Consider the following 13,978-nt stretch of genomic DNA (forward strand, 5'->3'; position numbering starts at 1 on the left):
ACTGCTGAAAGATTACACTGGAAGCAAAAATGGAACCTATTCCCTGAAAATCCTAATAGTTAGCCAACAAATGCAGATACACAGGTATTTTTATAAAATAAACAAATAATCTCCTGCGTGAACACAAGCCCCTCCTCAGAGCCGTGCAGCTGGCTCCTCCTGCTCCCCAGGCTGTGCTCTCCTCCCTCCCTGCAAATAAATGGCCCTGCCACCACGCTGCAGGGGCCCAGGAGGCTGCTCCTGTGCCACTGCCCTCGGAGGGGCCTCAAGCTGGTGTCCCTGCCTGCTGGGCCACAGCTCTTCATAGCCACGGCTTTCGAGCTTGCCAGCATGTTTTAGAGTCAGGTTTGCAACCTTGAGAGATCCGCAAGGAATTACAGAGATCCTGGGTAGAAGGTTCTAAGTTCAGGCTCATAGAAACCTCCCCGTGACTAAGCTTATTGCAGGGGCTGGAAAAAAGGCAAGAGGAAGCTATGGAAATTACAGCCTGGTGGGCTCACTGGTTTCAGTGCTCTACATCAGAAAGTGAACTTAACAAGAGAATTAGAGAATACAGAAAGAATGCTAGGAAAAGAATCAAACCATTCTTGGAGGCTTATTCAATGAGAAGATGCTTGGTCATGGCTGCAGAAGCATAGGCTGTGTTTGGAACTGCTGCTACCAGGTGAAATCCTGCAACAAACTGGGTTTTGGAAGAAGTATTGCTGCCTGTTTGCTGAGAACCTGGTGGCAGGCTTTGGCTCTAGCTTAGAGGAGTGTCAAGAGCAACAACTTTAATTGTTACTGACACCTGGAAAACTCAAGAACAGCAGCATATAAATGGTGCTATTCATTTTCACAGTGCTTTTATTTATTTTTATCTATTTGTTTCTAGGTTGCCACATAGCAGACTCAAGAGCAGCAGTAAATATATTCAGCTGGTTTATTTAAAGAAGTTCAAATGCTTCACCATTTTCCCCTTGCTGCTTGATAAATAAGTGTTTGTGCTTCAGGGTTACATTTACCTTGAACTGCATTTTTGCCAGTTCATTACAGGTAAACATGATTTTATTTCAGCCTTTGGTTTGCTTGTCAATAGTCTGACATCAAAATATATTGAACCAGCTAGGAGGGCAGGAAGCAAAACAATACAGCTTTGTCTCTGCTAAACCGATTACAATTGACAATCCAAGGCTATAATAAATATGTCTTGTGACTTGCACACTAGAGGAGAGCCTGAATTTAAATTATAGCTTTGGGTTTTGAAATGCTCACTGATCCATTCCATTCCCATTAAGAGTGCCTTCCGCTCTGCAAAATTAAGTGATATCTTTACATGACAGTTTAATTTAATTAATTTGTTTTTCGATAGGTACATTTATGGAGTTTCTCCATTAGGCTTTTGAAATGTCTGTAGGTCCTATGCATTAATGTAAATGCGCCATGGCCCATAATTACCTTTGGCAGGCTTAGGGCACTGATAAAAAGATTATATTTTTAAAAACTAAAGTCTTCAAACTTCCTCAGTGCTTGGCAGGAAATCTGTTTCTGTGTTTTATTTGGAGCAAGGCTGTGGAGCCTGCAGCCAACAACTCCAGTGTAGGCAGTAACTGTTACATTTTAGAAGAAAATACATTTGAGGCTAAATGAGAGAAAGGGAGAGGACGACAATCAGTGCAAGAGTACTAGAAGCAGCTGTTTGTGTGTTTTGCCTTGTGGCTGCCAATATATACTCTTATCATTAAAGTGCATCTAGAAACAAGGTATTTTCTATGAAATTGCTTCACAAAACATGGATCTTTGTCTTTTTAAGAGGCTGCTCCAAAGTGAGTTTATCTTCCTTTTTCACAATAGCTCTGCACTAGCCAAGAATACTGGATTCTCCCTTTGCCTCCTCCTCCCTCCTTTCTAAAAATGAACTTTTCAGGAAAATAAGGAATTCAGAGAAGTTTGAAGGAGAGCAGATGGCCAACAATGATCCAATAAGATGTAAAACTTCAGTTAGGTAGTTGCTTGGCAGGCAAGTGCAAGTGAGCCTGTGATGTTTCCATAGTGATGTTTTCACATGGTGCCTTCCTTTTGTCTTTTAAAAATCTAAGTGGTTTAAAAAAAGAAACGGGGGGTGTGGGGGTAGATGAGGGGTGGGGAGTAAAATAAAATGAAGGGCTCTGCCAGGGGCAGAAGCTTGGGCTCACCTCTGATTTCTGCCTGGGCAGTGATGCAGTGTCCTCAGCTGCTGTGGTGCCTAGGTGTGCTGTCTTGCCAGATAAAGCAGGAGCAGCTTCTGAAATTATGACTGAGATTGTAGTGTTCTTGGAGGGGCACTGATTTTTCTGGTGCCAGCATTTTCCATTTACCTGTGGGGCGAGGTTTGCCATGGCACTTTAACCCTGAGAGCTTTCTCTGCATGCAAGGAGGCAGTGCAGTAAAAATGAATGCTTCCCATGACTCAATTCCTACTCTCTCCTCTCAAGCTTAGAGGTGGCCATCGCAGCCACATTAGTTTGGGAGGATATAAACAACAGCCATTATCTGTGCAGTCTCATTGCGAAAGAGAAACAAGGTTTGCAGGAAGGGGCAACATCTTCTATTGAGCCAAATGACAGTCATCAAAAAACAGGCAAGATTTTCAACATCCAGCCATGGGGACACTGAGTTCAAAAGCTTGCCAGCTTTTTTCACACGTTTAAAGTGAAATGAAGACAGTAACAAGTGTTCCATCTCCCTGCAAAACCTGCTTTTCTTGAAAGAAAAAAAAAAGACAATTTGATTGTTTGCTAGTTTGAGCAGGAGAGGTTTGGTTGGAGGCTGGACTCACAGTCAACTTTCCAACTCTCCAGCAGAACCCTCCACTGCCTATGCACAGATGTGTCAGCACTTGTGCCAGCACTCTGTGAGGATCCAACAAAATTTTCCCTTCTCCAAAGCTTCCCAGCAAGGTGCTGAATGCAGCACTTCATTCACTGAGCCCCTCACCCTTGAGCAAGCAAGACTCTTCTGGGGAGAAGCAGGTTCCTAGAGGGAATGCTGTGGGACAGGGGGAGAGTGGTTCACATTACGAATCACATTCACATTATGAATCCCAGCATGAACTGCCCTGGATGCTGAGGTACAAGCAAACAAAGTCAGTTTATCCTGTGAACAAAGTTACCTGGCTGCCCTTCTGTGCTCTGCCTCACCTGTGCGTTCAGAGCTGCTTGGCAAGGGAGCCTGCTGCTCCTGTATTCACCGGCCTGTGATTACCTGGCCCTGGAGACAGAGAATATGTCCTTTCTTGCCCCCTGCAACCTCTTTCCAGTCATGCTGTGGAGCACTTGCACTGGCAGCAGCCTGAATGAGTCATTCAAAGCTATACCTGTTTATTGCACTTCTAAATATTTCGATGTGTTTATCCTGTCAGGGTGCTCCATAAGGATGCTTGAGCTACCTGTGATAAGGGGGAGGGCTGAAGGCTCTCAGCCGTGGCAGCCGCAAAATTACAAGGTAGGACACTTCAGAAGCATTTCCACTGCACGGGAAATCTGACAGCTCTGGTGTGGGCAACTGCAGCTCAGGGAGAGACAACCTCTGGATGGACCTACAGATGCAGCGAGTCCTTGCAGTGCTGCTGTGCCCCAGAGGACAGTTCTGAAATGGCACTGCAGCGCTTGGAGCCGGGCAGAGCTCAGGCTCCTGCCCATCTTTACCTTCACCGTGTGCCATGGCTGTTCCCTCAGCACTCACTCGCTTTGGCATGTTGTCCTGGGAGTTTATCTGCGAGCCTTTGATGTGCCTTTATCCCCTGCGACAGCGCTGCAGAGCGCTCCCGTTTGGAGGCACGGCCCGCTCCCGGCAGCTTTCAGAGCAGCCTGGGCAGCGCCGCTCGCAGCCATCAGCACCTGCCGGGGCTGCAGCCGCACGCCGAGCTCCGGGACATCTCCGTGTCTGCTCCGCGACGAGCTTACCTCGGCTGTACCGTGGAACACGCCCCCCTGTTGATGTCCCCTGGCATATTTTCATTTTGTGCCCTCATCTCCCTCCTGCTGCCCCCCGAAAAGCAGCCAGGAGCTGCATCGCAGGGAGAGGAGCTTCTTCCCTCCTGCCTTTCTGCTGCTGCAGCTAGAGTAATGCCAGTTACCAAGAAGGAATAACTCACAAGGAGCCTAATGAAACAGCAATCTGGCATTAAGATGTGTATATAGTTGCCATTTGTTAAATTGACAGATGACATTTGGAACATGCAACCCCTATTCATTTTTTGAAGCTAAATACTCTCTTGAAATAAAGTCGTTGCCATTAGTGTAAAAGCTGATTTGCAGCCCAGACAGGGCCAGCTGTGCTTTTACACATTTCTGGGCACCAGGTCAGATTCCTAGCAGCTGTAAGATTTTCTTTTGTATTGAACTGGACAATTCATGAGCAAGATACCCCAAATTACCTCAAGCTCTACCTTTATTTTTCCCTTCCTACTTTTTCATGCAGAATTCCTTTGACAAAGGAAAAACAGGGTTTTGACAAACAGATTTTAATCAACCTAAATTTCATCATCTGCTACCTAGTCCCACTCCTCTACATTTTTATGTGCCTATAATAACAAGGTGCCAAAGAGAAGTTCCAAATCCCTTCAGCAGTAGTTCAAAATTTATTCTTAACCAACAAAAACTCAGCTTTCTTAGAGACAAATACCTCAGACATTGTATTTTAGGAACAGTTAAGAGTATGGAGGGCTCAGCTCATCCATTTCAAAAACATAGAAATCATGGTAAAGATGCAGTATTCCTTTACACCTTCAAATTGCTGTCAACACTTTCATGATGACTTCCATTTCCAGCTCCAGAAATACTCAGAAGAAATAGGTGCCCAAACTTTATCAAAGTTGTACTTTTAGACAAGAACTTGGCTGTTACCTCATATGCTGCTTCATCAGTTGTATCAATAAAGGCCCAGAGAAGTCATCTGACGTGTTCATTTAATGTTTTTTCAATGTCAATCCATTTTAACACCAGGATGTCATTCCACTAATACCACTTCAACTTATTTTTGCACATAAAAGAGCAAAAAATTAAGCCTTCCAATATGCAGAAAAGCTGGTAATTACATGGTTAGTATTGGCTGAAGGAAGTGAAACACCTTCCATGGGTGTATGATGGGCAGGAGAGTGTAGAAGAGAGCAGATCTTCACTTCACATCCCTTCAATGACTGACCCAAGGCTGGGAAAAGATAAGGTCTCTTGGCAGGTGCTTTCTCCAGCAGCTAAGGCAAGAGAAGGTGAGAGCCTAGCCAGCAACCTTCCCACTCTGATTTGCCAGGAGACACAGATTTCCTAGGAGTCACAGCCACACAGGAGCCACAAGAGGAGCAAGAGCCTGCAGAATGTTTGAGTCACAGGAATGTTTTCTTTCTTTAAGTTAAAAAAAAAAATCTTAAATGATTTACATATGAATTGCTTCTAATGAGGACACACAAGATCAGTTTTCCAGCAGACTTTCAACAAGGCCAAAATTAAGGATACAATTACATGGCAGAATACTAGACTGAGATCTTCATGGTTTTTATGTCAACAGTGAAGTCAGCCACTGCTGGTGGGTGGGAAGCAGCTCTCTTTAGGGATGTTGAGCTGGTTGATTTTCTGATTACTTCAGAGAATTTTAAAAATAGCAAATTATAATAACAGGCCTATAAGACTCTCTAGCAGCTTTCTGATTAATGTCAACCCCAGGCTATATGCTGAGTTCTTGTCCGTAAGGTACTCTTCTCAGACATTTTCTAGATGCTGTTTCAACCTGTGTCTTCTGAGACACATTAGTCAGAAGAACTGGTCTGTAATTTAATTATTGAGAATGGTGCATTGCTGAGTTATTTCCTAGGAGAGAGAGTTAAGAAAACCCAACACTGCAGTTAATGTTGAAATGGAACCCTTTTGCTTTGGCCTTTCGAAAATTTTTCCACATGTCAGAAGCCAAGTGAGACTGAGAGAGTTTAGAAAATTCTATTAGAAAGTCATCTTCACCCAGAGCTTTCCCAGAGACCAGAGGTTTTATGACTCCTTTTTATTTCTTCCTCTGCTTTGGGATTACATAACTCTTCCTTAACTTTCTGCAGAATTACAGGTATTTCCAATTTACTTCAGAGACCTTAAGTCTGTTCAGCTATACGAATGACTCAGACTAGTTAAGGGATTTTAGAATTCAGGAGAGATGTCTTTAAGGTCCGCAGTGTTTGTAGCTTGTACAACAGATGACCATCACTGCAATCATATAACACCCTGTGCTTGCTTTCCTTCATGAACTGTATGGCCAGCAGTTCACAGACCTTTCCTCATGGCTCTTATTTTCTTTTTTTTCTACTATTTTCTAAGCAAAGGATTCTCCACTTTTAATTCCTATAGAATTGGAATTATGGTCTGAGCCCCAATAAGCAAGAGATCCTCACTCTATTGCTTCTGGTTAACCACACAGCTTGAAAACTTAGTACAGAAACATTTAGAACCTGAGCAGATTAAACAACAAAATCAGCAATATAAGGGATTCTCAGTGGGGTTCAGTTCCCAAACTGAAGCAAGAAGCCTGGGAAGGGTTTCAAGTGCTATGAAGTCCAAAATCACCATGAGGTGAAAAGCACAGCATGCTCTGTGATGCAAGCCTCCAACCTTCCTTCTATGCCACCCTCTTCCAACTCCTCGGTGCAGCTTCTGGGTGCTTTGGGCCATCCACGCTCTGCAGATGAAGAGCAGGCCTTGCTGCCCCTCCGGGTGGGCTGAGATGTGGCTGATCCAGACAATCTGGGACACATGCTGAGCTGTAATCTTGTCCCTTCAGAGACCTGCAGGGCGCAGCCTGCAGCCATGCAGCGCCAGTGCCCCGAGCTGTGCAGGTGCACACGGAGCTGGGACAGGAATCAGCTCCAGACCCCCCTACAGACACCTGTGTGAGGACTCTGCCCCTCAGCAGCATGCCTGAAATGGGCTACCATTGCCTTAGCTCTTCTCAGTTACTGCTCTCCAGGGATAGCATTGCACACAACCCACGAAATAGCTGTGATGCTTCTTTTTGGCCTGTAGAGTGTGTTTGTCTTCTGTCTGACAAAACAAAAAGATCAGAAATAGAAGGGAATTGAAAAAAAATGACAGAATAGAAAAATCCAAATAAATGCGAAAGATAGGGCAAGAGAGTGCTACAATGCAAAATGCCAATATGCAACATCTCTGAAGCCTTGATCCTGTGACATGTGTAGGACGTACATGGGAGCCTGCTTTACTCACAAGGAAAGGAAACAGTCCTATTTTCAATACATTGATTTTCTAACTTCCTTTTGCTAAAAACATATTTGTTTTTAAAGTATTTACATTGGGAAAAGGCAAGAGAAATGGGAGCAGTTGATCTGGAGGAAAAATAAATTCCAGTTGGAAAAAATGAAATGTGTGCCTACAGAACATGGTGGACACCAGGTTTCTCCTCTTCAGATACTTCTGTAAGCTGAAGGAGAACAAATGGGGTGAACGGGTTCTTCCCTTCATAGCTGGTTGAACCAGAAGATCTGCACGCTTTATCCTCCAAAGAACAGAGGAAGACACAAGGAGATGTAAACATAATGAGCCACACAATCTACACATGCCAGGTTTTTTACTTCATTTTAAAACATGCTGCTTTTGGAAGACTTGAAGCCTGGCATGCCAAAGCTTGTGGTTGGACTGGAGGCAATCTTTCTGCTGTGGCAGAGCTAGCTGTTGAAAACTATGTCCAGCAGTCCCTGCTCTCCACCACCTCTAGCCACTGTCTATAAACTGGTGAGCTGGTGCCTGTGCTGGCAAAGTGGCTTGGCTACTCCAGGGGGACTCATGGTGGGAAGCCCCACCAGCTATAAAAATCCCTTCTCTCTCACCCCCTTTCCCTTCTCTCTCCCCCTAAAAGCCCTGCAGGATCAATGTATCTGCATCCCACTGGAGTCAGATATATTTCTCTGGTTGCATCCCCAGCTCCCTCCAGCGAGTGTCCTGCAGCCAGGCTGGGCTTTGGGGGTCCCGCTGTGCTGGTTCTGCTCTGCACAGACCGGCCCAGAGCCTCAAAAGTTCTGACCACCATGCCTGTGTTTAGTTTTAAGAGAAATTCAGACTTGTGCTTGGCTCATCTACCAGACATAGCTTTTGTTTCCAGGGTACATGCTTTCAGTGTGTCCTACCTGGCCACAGTTTTCAGATCAGGCTGTTCCTGTGTTGCAGAATAATAAGCAAAGGCAGATGATCCAGTCCTCAGTGGTTTTGCCTGGAGAGATATAAATCACAGTGTTGCTATTATTTCTTCACATGTTGTGTCATTTGCTGAACAATTAAGTGCGTGCTACTGAAGGATTAATAAGTGAGCCAAGGCTACAGAACATAATGCAACTCACAGGAGGAGATGACAATGCAATTTTTTAATACTGTGTTATTATTTAATGTAAAACCAGCTGATGCAAAAATCAATTCCATGCTAAATTGTGTTTTCCTCTTTGATCCTTTTAAACTAATTTTAAAAAATGGGAAAGGTACCAACAGCCCATAGACAATCTCTAAATAATTTGTTACAGACTGATGGTAAGTGGCACTCTCACAAACCCATACTTATATTAAAAAACCTCATATGTGTACATTATATAGACCATCAATTATAACAGCTGAAATTAAAGTAAATGTTATGACTGTGCATCTACTTTACTATGCATTACATCTCATCTTGAGAAAATGGTATTGTTATTCTAAGCTATATACCTCATAAAGTTATCACAGACAAACTGTACACTGCTGATACTGATCAGCAGTATCAAAATCTAAATACCTACATCCAAAACATGCACAATTACAAAAAAGTGTATTATTAACTATATTTAAATTAAGAAAACCTATTAGTTTTAGGCCTTTTCTCTGTGTAATTCTATTTATCATGTTTTGGCAGGTAAATTAATAGATTCATCCACACTAAATTGCACTTCTTTCAATAAAGATGAGTCTCTGGGGTGTGATTTTGGATGGTATGTTTATAATCTAGGGCAGGTCAACATTAAGACCACTGGAACCCAATGAGGGTAAAAACCCAATCAGACAGTTCAAAGGTTCACACTCATGGATCTCTTTTCAATAAGTGCATGAGGCCAAAGGGTGCTGGTCATTCCCAGCTCCCAGGGTGGAACCACAAGGAGCCCATCCCTGCAGCCAGCACTGGCTCTGGCAGCCCCTGCTTGACAGAACCCAGCAATCACCTGTGGAACATCGTGTGGGTGATACGGACGGTGGGATCAAACACACCCCAGCGAGCTTGCCGATGGCACAAAGCTGTGCAGGGCAGCTGACACACAGAGGGAGGGGATGGCATCCAGAGGGACCTGGGCAGGCTTCAGAGGTGGGACTGTGGGAGCCTCATGAAGTTCAGCAAGGCCAAGTAGAAGGTCAGCACCTGGGTCAGGGCAATCCCAACAGATACAGACCGGGCAGAGAATGGATTGAGAGCAGCCCTGAGGAGAAGGTCTGGGGGAGATGTTCAACATGACCCAGCACTGTGCACTTGCAGCCCAGAGAGCCAACCTTGACCTGGGCTGCATCAAAACCAGCATGGCCAGCAGGGTGAGGGAGGGGATTCTGCCCCTCTGCTCTGGTGAGGTATTACCTGGGCCCTCAGCATAAGAAGGAGATGAAGAAGGAGATGAGACCTGTTGGAGCAAGTCCAGAGAAGGGTCACAAAGAGGAGAGTCATCAGAGAGATGGGCATCTCTCCTGTGAAACCTGGGTGAGAAAGCTGAGATTGTTCAGCCTAGAGAAGAAAGAGAAGGCTCTGGGGAGACCTTAGAGCAGCTTTCCAGTATCTAAAGGGAGCTACACAACAGCTGGAGAGGGACTTTTTACAAGGGCATGTAATGGCAGGACAATACAGAATGGCTTACGGTAGGTTTAGATCAGCTATTAGGAAGAAATTCTTTACTATAAGGGTGGTGAATTACTGGAACATGATGTCCAGAGAATTTGTGGACGCCCCATCCAGCCTGGGATGGGCTGGGGCATCTGAGCAACCTGGTCTAGTGAAACCTGTCCCTACCCATGGCAAGAGGTTAGAACTGGATGATCTTTAAAGGTCCCCTGCAACCCAAACCATTCTATGATTGTATGAAATCACTGTACCCTCCCGGCAGAGAGTGTTGCTCCCTTCATCTATGGCATATCCTCAGCTGCTGCCAGCACAATTACACTGCAGGAAAATCCTGTTCCAAATAATTTAGTCTTTATTTACTCAGAAGAAAAAACTAAACAGTTAGAAGGTAAAGGCTGATGAAATACCAGTATGGGAATTATTTTACAGGAATAAAATACTTGGCCTGTGTCTAAGAGCACCACACCGTACACAGGTCCTGAGAGAGTCCTTCACAGCAGGATTTCCTGAGGACCTTATATGTGTTGACATAACTTTATAGTTATGGGAAAGATGCTGGTCCATCTTCATGTCCCATCACAGTGAGAAGGCAGGGTACAAGTAAATTGAAAGGACTAGACACAGCATGTGCAACTGGGGAAAGCAAGCAGGCAGAGAAAACGAGTAAGTGCCTTTTATTTTCATGTTAAGATTACATGCAAAATGAGTTTTGAACCTGAAGCTGAAAAACTATTCCATATTCCACCTCTGTTGGTCCCACTGTTTGTCTAGTTTACAAAGCTCCTTCTCACATATTTGCAATGTTTCTCATTTGGCTGCATTTTTAATTAGTATCTTCATATATAAATAAGCTAATTTAGGATATGCCTTATCATGTAACTGGCACAGTGAACTGGGGAATAAGCATGCTTGCCAAGTAGTACCAGGAGCATAGATCAGGCTCCTGGCAGCACGGAGGCTTTGGCTATTCATTGTGATGACACCTAGGAGAGGAATGATGCAATGCAGAGCTCGAGGCTTTCATGCCTTGCCTCTGCCACCATCTCTCTCAGACAGGGTGAGAGATACTCAGTGCCTTCATTTGCTCCTCTGAATTACAGCACAGTCACTAACACATCATCTGAGGGGTTTGAGGCTAAACTCCAGTAAACCAGTTTTGATTCCTTCCATCATGTCTCTCATTAAGTGTAAAGTGCCTCCAGGGAAAGGCAGCTGATTAAACAGATTCCTCAGTGACATAATGAATTTACAAAGCCCTCCGGTTTTGCTGGGGATGTTTTGGGAAAAATATCTTCAGCCACCGAGGGCAAAGTCCACTGAGAGGGGAGAATCACTTTCACTCTGCCTTGGGGCCTGAGAAACATTCCCACCCAGCCTGGGGGCTGAGAGGAGATCATTGTTGGGCATTGGAAGGGAGGAGAAGGGGCAGGGACATGACTGACCATCCATCCATCCATCCATCACAGCACACTCTGTCATCACATTGAAGGGTGGGGGTCACAGCCTCCTTGCTTTCCTTGGCAGCCCAGCTCTGCCACCCTTCTCCCAGCAAAGCTCTCCAAGGCAAGCTCTGCTCCCAGAGAGGTATTGCCTCTCAGCACAGGAAAGAAGTATGAGGCCTTTTCCAGCACTCAGATCTGTTTTCAGTGTGACTCAGCTCTGCAGAGTCCATAAGGAAGACACGGGTTGTGCTTTATTAGCACTTAGGTTAATGTTTGGAAATAACAAGACTGATGGTTTTATCTGTTTAATCATTTGGTGCTGCCAAGAGCGACCATAAGCACAGCCCAATGGTGCATGAAGGGAGTACAGCCTGACATTAGTTTCCCACCACTAAAATCCAAACATTAGCACACAAGTTGTGTAGCAGGCTGGCAGGGGCAGGCAGCCAGATCATTGCTATTGCAGTGACTCAATGATTGTAATTTTTCTTCATGGAGATTTTGAACCTCCTTGCAATGGAAGGAGATGGGGGCAGATGAGGTGGGCTAATTTTGAAGTTCGGCAGTCCAATTTGTGTTTGCCCAGCTTTTCTATGCCCTCAGCTGAACTAGGCTACAGAGCTAAGGACGGAAAGACTTCTCTAGATTTCCCCAATATTATTTCATGTGTTTTTCGGTCCCCCCCTTTTTTTCTGAGCTCTCCTCAGGTACATTCTTTAGCAAGCAGCAGCTGCAGTGCAGATTCCCCAGATGTAACCAGGCAATGCTACTGAGCTGCCATATGCAGCCAGCAGCAGCTGTAACCATCCATCACCAAAAAAGCAATCAGAGGGCTGGATCCTGTGGTCAGCTGGCACCCAGACAGCATTGGATGTGGCAGATGCCATCAGTGCAGAGAGCAGAGTAAGAGACAACAGGAGTAAACAGACACAGGGATGTTTTCTTAGCAGAGGATAGCTACCTCAGATAGTGTTTATCACCATTTATCACTAAAGAAGTGCAGCTGTTAGACCCACTGATCCTTTGAAATGTGTGGAGCAGAGTTTGGAGAATTTTGGCAGAGTTACTCAGAGCATCTCTCCTTCTGTACACAAAATCAGGGGGAGAAAAGCCACTGAAATAATCACAGTGGAGCTGTGCTCCAAGTAAAGCTTCCTTGGACGTGCAAACACACCTCACCCACTGCTGGGAAGGTGTGTGGCTGTACACACCATGGTCTGGCTGCCCAACACTTCCAGCAAGGGCTGCACGGCTGGCACAGCACTGCAGAGCTCAGAGCTGCCATGTAAAGTGCTTTTTCTAAAAGCTCCTTAGAGGCCACAGAGGTGGGCTGTCATGTAGGGGACTGGCTAAAAGAGACAGAGAGTCTGCAGGGCTGGCAAACCTCAAAGACCTGGGACTCTTAAAGCTTCCACAATTGCCCTGCATCTGATTTCTTTCTCCTGTTTGTATTCTGCTGGTATTTACACTTTCCAGTAAAAAAGGGCAGTAGCAGCACATGCCCTTGACCACCTCATATGTCTGAAGATGCTGTCAAGAGCTGCCCATAGCTTTAGCATGTCAGATCAACACTTTAAATCCTTTTTCCTCTGCCAGAGCTATGCTGTTTGCTAGCACAAAAATAAGCAGAGCCTGAGCTCTGCCTACTCTTCCTGCTTTTCCTCAAATACGTACCAGAAAAATAGCTGGAGCATAACTCCCACTCACTGTACATGATCCAGACTTTAGCAGTCCTAAAACAAGCTTTTTCCTGTCCCAAGCCTATGCTGGAACTAGTCAAAATTTAACACTTGCAAGATCATAACATTTTTAGAGCAGAGGAGGTAAGGGTGGGAAATCCAAATAAGCCTGAACACAGCCAAAACATGCTGCCACTTCCATAACTAACAGAAGCCCACAATGCTAAGCTAAAATAAAAATAGAATAGTCTTATCACCTCCTCTTTAACCCTAACCTCAAGGCCACCTCTGCTCCACAACTACATAGTTTCCCTCCAGGTTCACATTTTCAGCCTTGCCATCTTAATGAGAAACTTCTGCCAGCTGGATCCAGCTCCCAAAGCACAATCTGTAATGAGGACAGGCACCTGGGGACCTACCTGCCTCTCTCAGGAGAAGAATTTGGTTTGTCTTTCCAATCCCCCGCACTGCAGAGTCCTTTGAGGCTGAGATAAGGGAATGCCAGACCACCTGGCAGCAAGAGCAGATGCAAAGGGAGGGGACTGATGAAACTGAGATGTGGGTGGTAGCCAGGTTGGAGGAAAGGGTTAGAATTAGAGAATTGTTTATCAGAAGGGATGTCTGAAATTATCAAGTTCAGCTGTTCACTGCCAAGTTCACCACTAAGCCATGTCCCCAAGCACCACATCCACATGTCTTTTAAATACTTTCGGAGAGGGGACTCAATCACTTCCCTGGACAGCCTGTTCCAATGCTTAACAAGCCTTTTAGTGAGGAAATTTTTTTTCTAATTTCTAATCTAAACCTCTCCTAGTGCGATTTGAGGCCATTTCCTCTCACCCTGTCTCTTGTTACCTGGGAGAAGAGGCTGACCCCTACCTGGCTACAACCTCCTCTACATCGTTGTAGAGAGTGATAAGGTCATCCCTGAGCCTCCTTTTCTGTAGACTAAACACTCCCAGTTCCCTCAGCTCCTCCTCACAGGACTTGTGCTCCAGACCC

The sequence above is a fragment of the Melospiza melodia genome, chromosome 3 (genome assembly GCF_035770615.1).
Source record: "Melospiza melodia melodia isolate bMelMel2 chromosome 3, bMelMel2.pri, whole genome shotgun sequence".
Lineage (NCBI taxonomy): Eukaryota > Metazoa > Chordata > Aves > Passeriformes > Passerellidae > Melospiza > Melospiza melodia.